The sequence below is a fragment of the Panicum virgatum genome, chromosome 1K (assembly GCF_016808335.1).
Source record: "Panicum virgatum strain AP13 chromosome 1K, P.virgatum_v5, whole genome shotgun sequence".
Lineage (NCBI taxonomy): Eukaryota > Viridiplantae > Streptophyta > Magnoliopsida > Poales > Poaceae > Panicum > Panicum virgatum.
The window spans coordinates 12,068,691-12,080,915 of record NC_053136.1 but is presented as its reverse complement, the minus strand read 5'-3'; positions in this window follow the sequence as shown (position 1 = coordinate 12,080,915).

Here is a 12,225-nt window from a genome sequence, read left to right as displayed (position 1 = left end):
ATGTGGATGATATTATTTTTTGTGGCTCTTCTCACGTTCTTGTCTCCAAGTTTTCTGAGCAGATGTCCAGCGAGTTCGAGATGAGCATGATGGGTGAGCTGCGGTTCTTCCTCGGGCTGCAGATCAAGCAAACTTCCCAAAGCACGTTCGTCCATCAAGCCAAGTACACCAGGGACTTGCTGCAGAAGTTTGACATGAGTGACTTGTCTCCTTAGCCGACTCCGATCAGCACATCGACGGCGCTTGATGAGGACTTGGACGGCGAAGCGGTGGACCAGAAGGAGTACAGGAGCATGATCGGCTCTCTCCTGTACCTGACGGCGACGCGGCCGGACATTCAGTTCGGCGTCTGCCTCTGTGCGCGGTATCAGGCTTCTCCTCGCACCTCCCACAGGCAGGTGGTGAAACGCATCTTCAGGTATCTGAAATTCACCCCTGAATTTGGTCTTTGATACTCTACGGATTCTTCTCTGGTTTTGGTGGGTTTTTCTGATGCCGATTTCGGTGGGTGTCGGTTGGATCGCAAGTCGACATCCGGCACTTGTCAATTTCTCGGTACATCTTTGGTGTCTTGGTCCTCTCGCAAGCAGGCTAGCGTAGCGCTTTCTTCCACAGAAGCTGAGTATGTTGCCGCTGCTAGCTGCTGCTCCCAGATACTTTGGATGAAACAAACCTTGCAGGATTATGGTTTGAGTTTCGGTAGGGTTCCCATCTTTGTAGACAACATGTCAGCCATTAGCATTGCAAAGAACCATGTCCTACACTCCAGAACCAAACACATAGATATCAGATTCCATTTCCTGCGAGATAACCATGAGAGAGGACACATAGACTAGATCCATGTCCCTTCAGAGAGGCAAACCGCAGATATCCTCACCAAACCGCTAGAGCAGGACACCTTTGCTCGCCTGCGTGGGGAGCTTGGGGTTTGTTACCCCTTTTGATCGCTGACTTTTCTTTGGTTAGCTTTGTAGGTTTTATTTGCTTTTTTTCGTTTTCTAGGTTTGGTAGTTGCTTTGTGCATATGCATTGTACATGTTTGCATTTTGCATTGCCTCACTTGCACTAGCATTCTTGTATACATTGCTATGATCTTCTAGTGCCTGCTTGTGTGAGTTAATAAATTTGATCATGTATAGCTTGCTCCACTGTGTATATGACATCATCTGAGTTAAGCTATTTTGATTTGAAAATCTGAAAACGTGATCACCCTGTCTTTGCTACTAGCATGTTAGGGCATGTTGATATGCTTTGCTATCTTATTCATGCTAGTGTAGCCTTTCGTTCAGCTATTCATACTCGAATTGATCTAAATTTGATAAAATTGCTTGAACTGTTCATGAAATGGATTGAAAAGATCTAGGTGGGATTGCTTGTCACACTGATCGAGTTTTCGGGACAGCTCACTTTGCACTTGTGAGAACCCGGGCAAGGCTGTGCATGACTGAAACGAGTGTCTTAAGCTTCTGATTGTCTTTGGCATAGGCTTGGCCTCGTTGCTAAGTAAAGCATGACAAGCTTTCAACCCCTGGCATTAAAAATTGCTTGATATAATTTGATTGAAAAATGAATGTTTGTAACATGCTTTGGCTGGTTAGGCTCACCTGTATGAGTATGATTAGCACTGTTTTCCATTCCCTACTTGTTAGTGCTAGATCATGGGTGATGCTTTTATTTCTCCTAAACTAAACTTGCCTAGCTCTGGATTGATTTGATATACCCTGTTGAGCTAGATTGCGTCTTGTTTATGGATGCACACGTGTTTGTGACTAGATGTTGCTCATATCCTTTTATCCCTGAATGCTTTCACTTACACCTCCTGCATTGCATTCATTGCATAGCATCTGTTCAGGGGGAGTCTCAACTTCAGGGGGAGCTTTAGGTCTATTTAGGCTTGATGTGTGCATGTGCCAACAAGGGGGAGAATTTTTGGGAGACTTGTTTGATTTTTTGAAAAACTTGTTGTGCACAGGGTCTTTGAGAGTGCATCATTTTGGGAGAGTTGCTTTTGTGAGAGGGAAAAGCTTTGCTTGGGGAGTGTCTACTTTGTTTCTGGCTCCCGATTTTCCTCGTTTTCCCTCCACTTCCAGCATGACTACGTCGAGCATTACCTCTGTCTTTGATGAGTCATGTTTTGGCTTTTGATCGATTGCGTCGAGCCGTTGCCCTTGTCTTAGGCAATCGATCTGTGCTTGAGTAAGTGACTATTCTTGACTTTCTGAGCTTTTTGTCACTTGTTTGAGTTCTTCACTTTCTTGCTTCTATTTTATCACTTATCTGGTTTTAGGTGGTGTGTTGACAATGCACTCATCAAGGGGGAGATTGAGTAATGTTGAGTACACTATCCTGCCTGTGATGAGTGAATTGTCAACCGTGCGGTGTGATCGTGCGCTTGGTCTTTGGTTGCAGGTACACAGGCGTCGAGTGTCGACGGAGAGCTGCCGTGGAGGAGCTTAGGCCAGGCGGCAGCTGTGGCATCCACTCCTGGATCGAGGGCGCAAGCGGCGACGGAAGGCGGGTTTCTTGGTTTGCACCACAAAACCAAGCAGGCGGACGGCGGTTGAAGACGCCAAGTCATGGAGGCACGGGCGTCGGTCTCGAAACTGACGGAGGCGACGGGCGTCGACGGCGTCTAGGACCTCACTGCGGGCGAAGAGGTGACAGGTGTCGGGCGGCGTCTAGGGCCGTCAGAAGGCCGAGGCGGGAACGGCGTCTAGGGCCACGGCGTGGAGGCGGGAATCTTCCCGCGCGAAGAGTTTTGGCAGTTTTCTCAAAACCGGCCATCTACCCAGGTTTCACGGACCTTCCAAAACCGTGGACTAGATCTTCATCAAGATGGCGGCATCGTGGAGAAGACTTCGTTCCGAAGAAAGAACCTCAGCCGTCAGATGTGATCGTGTATAGGGGGATGCTGCAGACCAACCAGTCTGACTGGTCCCTGGCACCGGTCTGACTGGTCCATGGAACCGGTCTCACCGGCCTCCGCGGGTATAAATACCCCTTCACTTGTATTAGGTTAATAGCGGCTTTTGTATTCTGTCCGAGGATTGTTTTGTTCCTTCCAGGCTGCCTCCCCTATGTCTCTCTCCCCGTTCTTCTCTTTAGAGTAGGATTTGATTATGGATTTGTGAGACTTTTTATTGGATTTGATTGGGAAAGGAGGCCCTATCCTCCTTGTGCCCTCTGGGCTTTTGAATCAATCCAATCCCGTCCCTCTTGTGCTCTTTTATGATGGATTTTCGTTTCATTTTTGGTGCTCATGATCGCGACGGTTCGTAGAGCTCTTTGTAGTGATTCCCGTACCCCTAGCCTCGTGCCAAATCCTCTGGAATCCCGAGTTCCAACAAATTGATGTTTTTGAGTTCTTGAGAAAACCCCAATCCTTCTTGATCTTCTCTTAAAGTCTCAAGTTTCTTTGATCTTTTGGGAAAGATCTCTTAGGGATATGTTCGCAGGTTAGTTGCGGAGGTGTCCTCCAAGTTTCGCTGGATTTGGACTTCGTTTGCTCGAGATTCTTCTCTTGAAGTCTTGTTCACGGGTTTTTCTGGGTGCCACCGGTCAGACCGGACGGCAAGACCGGTCAAACCGGTCAAGACCTGTTCAGGCTACCACGACCGGTCAGACCGGTTCGTTGCACCGGTCAGACCGGTCCAGGCAGATAGTTCTACGATTTGTCTCGTTTTGCTTCCGCGAAGTTTCCTACGGTGTGCTGCTGTGAGATAGCTAGTCCATAGCTATTCTCGTATACCTTAGGTTGAGGGTTTGCGGTGATTTTTGGGAAATAGGCCGACGGATCGATTTCGGAAGAAGTTTTGATCGGTTCCCATTCACCCCCCCCTCTGGTCGCCGGCTTCGGTCCCTCAACAAGGTTCTCCCGCTTTTTTTTTGAACGGTATCGGGGGGGTGAGAAACCCCACCTACTATTCATTAAACTTCAAAGTCGTTTACAGAGAAGACCTCAGCATTCCGAGGGTAGAGAAGTACATGAGAAAGGTAGGAGTAAGCAAAGGTGAGAATTAACTAGGTAAGACAACTATCAAGCCAATCACGCCAGGTGTTTACATCAGCGCGTAGCTTCCTGTAGCGGCAGCTCCAAGTATCAACATCGTGCAACACTTTCCGGATGATATCTGACGTAGAGAGGTTTTACTGATAAAAACGAGTGCATTGCGCGCGTTCCAAACATGCCAAAGGATCCGAAGGATCATATCAACATGCATTGTCCTCGGGAGATCGTTAGTCAAGACAAGCTCCCACGGACAGCGGAAGACGTCACCAAGGAGGGTAATGTGCAACCGGTTCCAGATACTCACAGCAGCCCTGCATTCTCTGAAGATGTGGACATCAGTTTCAAGCGCACCAGGGCACTGCTCGCACCAGGACTCCTCCAAAGGCTTTATATTCTGATGGAAGAGATGTGCACTGGTGTTCAGATGTCCATGGAAGAGAAGCCACGCAAAAAACTTAATTTTGGTGGGCAGTTTAACATTCCAAACTTGCGAGACATCCGCCGATAAGATTGGGCCCTGGAGGATCGAATATGCTGCACTGGAGGAGAATGGACTTCGCTTATTTGTCATGAGATAGCGTACATCACTCTTGTCCTGGAGGGCAATTTGCGCAAGACAGTCAGTGAGGATCAGGAGTTCATCCTCAGTTGCACGCGTAAGGCGCGGCTGAAGTGACGAGCGCAAGCTCGAAGTCATGACAGCCCGGACCAAGGAGTCCTTGTGGACACAGTGAGAGAACAGGGCAGGAAAGGTTTCGGAAAGCGTCGAGTTCAGCATCCAATGATCATACCAGAAGGAAGTAGAGGCACCATCGCCAAGTGAAACCGAGGTAATAGAGCTATAGCGGGGAAGTTCCTCTTTCAGAATCGAGCACAGGTACGAGCCAGGCGTGCCAGTGAGATTCATTCCAGCATGGGACAGGAACCAGGACATCCAAGGGAGCACGACAGGCTCATGCAGTTTGTCAACGAACTTCATGAGCAGGCAGTGATTCACGTCAGACAAGTTCTTGATGCCAAGACCACCACAGTCGCGCGCTTGCAAACTCTGTCCCAAGCGATAAGGCAGTTAGCCCCATTGCACGTGTCGTCCCCAGTCCAGAGGAATGCATGACACTTAGCATCAAGCATCTCGCACACACCTTTCGGGAGCAGGATGGAAGACATATGATAGATAGGTAGACTCCCAATAACAGCATTGACAAGGACAATCCGGCCACCATAGCTTAGAAGGCGAGCTTTTCAACCAGCCAGAAATCTGTCGAAAGAGGCAAGGAGGAGTTGGTAGTCAGCAGGCCGCAATTTCTTTGGAGGGAGAGGGAGACCGAGATAGGTCTGAGGGAAAGAGGATAGAGCACATCCCAACACATTGGCCATGGCCGAGGCAACATCATCACTCACATTCATCGGAACAAAAGTGGATTTATGAAAGTTAATGGAGAGACCGGTAGCAAGAGAGAAGTCATCCAGGATCTGCTTCAACACTTCCATAGAACTGACATCGCCCCTAGTGAGAATAAGCGTGTCATCCGCATATTGAAGGACAGGGCAAGGGAGGGAGGGGTCAGCAGGATGACACAGATCACCAGCAAGCGAAGCTTTGGCAATGAGTTTTTGCAGCACATCTGCAATGATAATGAACATGTACGGTGAGAGGGGGTCTCCTTGTCGGAGCCCACGACGACAAGTAATCCACCGACCGGGAACACCATTCAAGAGGATAGAGGTTTTACCACTGGAAAGGATGTTCGAGACCCACAACCGCCACCTCTCATTGAACCCACGGGCATGAAGGATTTTGTCCAGGCTGGACCACTCGACATAATCAAAGGCTTTCTTAAAGTCTAATTTCAGGATAGCGGTTGGCACTTTCTCTTGTAACAGCAGCTGAGAAGGTCAGCAGCATAAACAAAGTTCTCTGCAATGCTCCTCCCATGAACAAAGCATGTTTGGTCCGCGTCCACAATGAGGGGAATAAAAGGTTTTAGACGGTTGACCATAACTTTGGAGAAAAGTTTCGTGGGGCAATTTTGCAGCGAGATGGGACGAAAGCCGTCAGCAGTCCACACACCTTCTTTTTTAGGGATGAGGACTAACAGAGCTCGGTTCATACCATCCAAATCAAGAGACCTAGCAAAGAAATCCCCAAAAAGTTGCTGAACATCATAACAAAGAGAAGGCCAAAACTTTCTGTAGGAGGGGCCGAAACCATCAGGCCCCGGGCTAGCACGAGTGTCCATTGCAAAGAGGGCATGAGTAATTTCAGACAGGGTGAAAGGCTCGGAGAGAGCAACTGAGGAGAGGTCCATCACAGGGTAAAGAGCACCCAGACTGAGACGCCACACAGTGGCGCAAGATCGGCCCAGGAGATTCAGGTAGAACTTGTGAAGGATGGAGCTCTTAGCATCATGAGATGTAGTAGCAAGGCCATCAACTTCTAGACAGGCAATAGTGTTATGCCGACGCCTACTAGAAGCTACAGCGTGAAAAACCCTAGAGTTTTCATCCCATTCCAAAGCTAAACGAATGTTTTAACATTGACGCCAAAACTCAAGTTTTTCAGAATGGATATCCTACAAGCCTTGCACGGCAAGACGACGTAGAGCTGCTTCATTAACGTGCAGAGGTCGTTCCTCCTCCAGAAGGTCAAGGGCATTGATCAGAATTTAAGTATCATTTTCACGCTGATCTAAAGGTCGTTGTTGTCGGGACCAAGAACGACAAGCCCTGCGACAGTGTTTCAACTTAAGCACAAAGGTTTTATCAGAGTGACTATGCAAAGGTTGGTCCAGGACAGACTGAATCAAGGGAGGAAATTGACTGTTGAGCAGCCAAGTATTCTCAAAGCGGAAGCAGACGCTACGGGGCACACGAGTGCAGGCTGTGGCAAGGAGAGGAACATGGTCCGAGGCAAAATGAGTAAGGGAAGAAAGAGCAGTGTTTGGGAAGCAGGCATCCCAATCAAGATTGATGAAACATCTGTCCAAACGCACAAGAGTCGGGTTGTCCCGACAATTGCTCCATGTGTATGCACGATCCACAAGAGGGATCTCAATGAGGCTGATAGAACTGATAAGATCGTTAAAGCGGTTAGCATCAGGTAAATTGAAGGATCCGGTATTTTTGTCAGCCGGGTCCCTTATGAGATTAAAATCGCCCAGGACCATCCACGGCCCAGTGATCGATTGCGCAATGGAGGCCAACTCAGCAAGAAAAGCGGGTTTATCCTCATGCAAGGTGGGTGCATACACATTGGTGAAAGTGAGGAATGTGGAGTACTCTCTCCTGGTTGTGATGAGTGAATTGTCAACCGTGCGGTGTGATCGTGTGCTTGGTCTTTGGTTGCAGGTACACGGGCATCGAGTGTCGAAGGAGAGCTGCCGTGGAGGTGCTGTGGCTGATGGACCCTGCGGTGGATGGCGGTGAAGGGCAGCCGGGACCAGAGCTCGGGCCGGGCGGTAGCTGTGGCGTCCACTCCTGGATCGAGGGCGCAAGTGCCGACGGATGGCGGGTTTCTTGGTTTGCGCCACAAAACCAAGCTGGCGGACGGCGGTTGAGGACGCCAAGTCATGGAGGCACGGGCGTCGGTCTCGGGACTGGTGGAGGAACGGGCGTCGATGGCGTCTAGGGCCTCGCTGCGAGCGAGGAGGTGACGGGCGTCGGGCGGCGTCTAGGGCCGTCAGAAGGCCGAGGCAGGAACGGCGTCCAGGACCACGGTGTGGAGGCGGGAATCTTCCCGTGCATGGAGTTTTGGCGGTTTTCTCAAAACTGGCCACCTACCCGGGTTTCGCGGACCGTCCAAAACCGCGGACCGGATCTTCATCTACGTGGCGGCATCGCGGAGAAGACTTCGATTCGAAGAAAGAACCTCGGCCGTCGGATGAGTCCTTGTATCTTTTTTCGGTTTTGCCCCTACGGGCTTTCTATTGTCTAATTAAGTCTAGGGGTAGTTTAGTCTTTTAGTTCTAGAGTTAGTGGGCATAAATATCCCATCACCCACTCTCTCTCTCTCTCTCTCTCTCTCTCTCTTCCCCTGGCTGGCGCACAGACCAAGTACTACCTCTCCCGTGCGTCTCCTCGCCCTCCTCTTTTCCTCCTCCCTTCTCCTCTCTAGGGATTGAGGTTTTAGCCATGGATTTTTGAGACTTTGTATTGGAATTGATCGAAAAAGGAAGCCCTAACCTCCTTGTGCCCTCCGGGCTTTTGAATTTGCATCAATTTCATACTTTGTGGCCTCCATGAGATGAGTTTTGGTTCTTCACATTTTGTTCTTTGTGCATGAGATTGAGGTCGGTTTCTAGATGATTTGTGACTCCTTGGGGTGCTTCTAATCCATCTAGCCTAGTGCTAAAATCCCCGGAATCACGAGCCTTTTCAATTGGAGATTTTCGCGTTCTAGAGAAAACCCCGTTCTTGCTCCGATTTCTTCCGATTCCTCTTAATCCGTGAGGACTTTCGTTGAAATCTTTTGGGGATGTGTTCTTGAAGTCATCATCTTCATCTCCCCAAAATTTGAGCTCCTTTGGACTTGATTTGATCCCTCAATCATCAAGATTTCCAAAGGTCGCAGGCTGGAAAAACGTTTCTGGACTCGAACAGAATTCTCCCTATCACCGGATGAACCGACGTGTTTAAACATTACTCGTCGGATCAACCGGTGAATAGGTGTTTCGGCTGTTAGGGTTTTTGACGAATTGAATCGATGCTTCTCTATTGCACCGCTGCAAAAACGCCGGATCATCCGGTGTACTTGTTTTCGTGACAGCATCACTGGGTGTTGAACCGTTGCACCGACGAGTTCATTTTGTTCCTCATCGGTTAAACCGGTGAGTGGTTCTGGGTTTTGTCTTATTCTGGGCATCGGTTTAACCTATGAGGTGCTCCCTGTGCACATCGGTTTAACCGGTGCTCACTACGGTGTTTTGCTACCTCTCTGGACAACTGCACCAGCGTTAATCCTCTATAGCTATTCCACACTACACCTAGGAATCCAGGGTTGGGTGCGCACTTGGGATCATAGGCCGAACTTCTGCTTGCGATAATTTTTAATCGGCTCCCATTCACCCCCCACCCCCTCTGGTTGCCTTTTTGGTCCCTCAGAAAGAGAAAGTGGTGCCATCGGCTAGCAAGGAGAAGGTCGCCGTGAGGGAGAAGGAGAAATCAGAGACCGAAACCAACACGCAGAGAGCCGCGTCCCAAGCAGTGAGAATACCACCGGCAGAGCCAATGGCATCATGAGAAACACAATTCTTAAGACACGCAGGGAGGAACGTGCCGCGCTTCATTGGAGAAGAACTAGAGAGCTTGGTCTCTTGGAGAGCAGCCACAGACGGACGCGAGGCGGTCAACTCCACCAGAACATCATCACAACGGCACTTTTGCCCCAAACCACGAACATTCCAAGGGAAGAAAGACAAGGATCTACTCATAAGGAACATAAGAAGGCACCAGGGGGGAAATTCACAAAACAAACTTAACATAGTCACGGAACAGCACATGAGAGCATACAAATTACACCGGCCGCCTCTAGATCGGGACCCCAACCACAAGACGGTAGCAAGCAAAGGACGCCGGCAGCTGCAGCGCCTGTGTAACGAATATGGCACCATTTATGCCATTTCGAGTGATTTTGGTGATCGTATGACAACGCAATCAATGGGACTAATGGTTTTGTTGAGTGAACATTTCTAAATCCCAGGGATGATGTACAAAGGCCATACAAACAAATACACGAAGAAAGAACTCAAAGAAACGCTGAATTGGACGGGTTCTACAGTAACCAGTAGCACCGGAAGAACCGATGCCTTTAGCATCAGTGCATCTGATAGTTGTCGGAAGATCCGATGGCCTGGCTTTGGTGCAAGACTGAGCGCCTCTGGAGATCAAGTGAAGAAAGGCTGAAGCACCGGTTGAACCGACGGTGTCAAGAGAAGCGTCGGTGCAATCAACGTACTATGTTCCAGAGACGGTGTCAAGCGCGAGGGAGCCACGCCTTCAGCACCGGTTGAACCGGTGGAGTGTCGGAGCTAGGCGTCGGTGCAATGACGTCAGCAAGGGCAAAGGCTACATGGGGATCAAGAGGCACCGGTTGAACCGACACTAAGTCATCGGTTAAACCGGTGGTTGCCAACTCAGCTGCAGAAGTGTCAGAGTTGCCAACGGCTACTTCAGAGCATAGAGTGACCGGAAGAACCGACGCCCTATGCATCGGAACTTCCGATGCCTACGCAGAAACTGGCTAATGGCTAGTTCAAGTTGGTGGCTGTTGATGCTTCTTAAAGCGCCAATTTATGTACCGCAAGCGCACGGATCGTGTATAGCTTTTCCCTTAGAGTATTCCCCCAAGGTTTATCAATCCACGGAACAAGTGTATTACTATGCTTAACTAAGCACTAATGATGTTGGTAAAAGATCTATATTGAGTGATTGAGTGTGAAATAGATCTAATCTAACCAATCTAATCTAATCTAGACTAGTGAGCAATGATAGATGTGTGCACAAGATATGAAGAGCATTTGTCCATAGGGCCTAGGATCACTAGAGATGTAATCGCCAAGCAATGAAGAACGGATCTAATCTACCAAAGGTGTGTTCCAAGATCAAAACCTTTCCCTCCCGCATACTGTCACTACACGAGGATAATCGGTAACGAATCAACAAGAACACGATAGTTGATGTAATCTAAGTAAACCATGCAAGAGCAAAGCAAACTCAAAGCCAAGTCGCGAACTATTAGGCATCAAAGCATCATCAACAAGAATCGTGATAGATCAATCTCATAAAGGATTCGGCAATTACAACTCAAGATCTCCTTACAACCCTATGAACAAACGAGGACTCTACCCCATGGAGCTAAGCGAAGCGTAGTCGATCATGGTGACGAAATCTCCGGCAAGGGATGGATCCCTTGCTGTCCTCCAACTTGCAGCGGCGCCGAGGGACGATGAGGTCTCCGGTGTCGCCTTTCTCTTGTGTCTAACTCGAATGTATCTCTGGATGCTCTTCTCTGCGATGCCCTCTGTGGTCCCTCTGCGGTGTTCCTGCTCTCCCCCTCTTTGACGGTGGCTTTGGGGTATTTATAGGCAGATATGGTCGGTGGTTTTGGTAAAACATAGATTAGGGTTGACGCATACTTCGTGCTGAAGAAAACCGAGATCAAATGGACTCTGAAAAGGGCTAGGCCGGCCGGCCCAAGGACTCCAGGCCGGCCGGCCTGGGCCTTTTCTGGCTCCTTTCGGTCCCATATTTTGCGTGTTGAACCTTCCTTTTATTCCTCATCTTAGCCCAGTTGTAACCATGTGTCAAAACATCTCCGAAAATGTCCAAATTCCTGTCAAAATGCAACATGCTCAAAAATCCAGGACAAAATCGAAAACGGTCAAGTTCGGGTGCCAAGTGGCGGGTTAGTATATAAATCATCCCGAAGAATTTACCAAAACAACTCCTAATTGTATAATAAAACGGATACTTAAGGAGCGCCAACAGTGGCCTATATATATGAGCTCCCCCGGCCATTTGAAGATTGCTGGAGTCCCAAGACATCTCATACACATCCAAGAACACCTCCAAGCCATCCAAGAACATAAAGATCAAATCCTTAGTCCTTAGCACAAGCTTTGTGAGTGTTAGTGCTAGGTTAGCTCTTGAGTGAGTGATCAAGCAAGGTTTAGATCCTTGTGCTGTGGTTCTAGAGTGAACCAATATTGTATCTCGGTGCGTCGGACTCCTTGGAGCTTTGGTGGCTCACCGGCAAGTCTACGACCCTCCGGCTTGGTGTGGAGCGGCATCGACAACATTGTGCGGGGGATGGAGACCCCTCCTTCGTGGGCAATCTCCCTTAGTGAAGATCGGGATCAAAGTGACTGTGATTGTGTTCACGGAAGAGACTTGATTGCCGGAAGCGATACTCTTCGTGAGTGCTTCAACGATGTGGACGTAGGGGCGCCTTTCTGGCAATCCAAACTACGGGGTAAATCCTCGTGTCGAGAGTTCGCTTCCTCTCATCCCTCCATTTAAGCTTCCGCATTTCATATTGCAACTTGTGTGCCTTTTACTTTCTTAGTGTAGTATCTTATTAGGATTGGCTATAGGTTGCAAAACTTTTTTGGGATGAGGGTTATACACTAAGGTGAACCGTAGTTGCACATCTAGATAGCTTAATTTAGTTTAAGTTTTGTGCAAACTAGTTGGAGCCATAGGCTAAGGTTTTTAGAGTG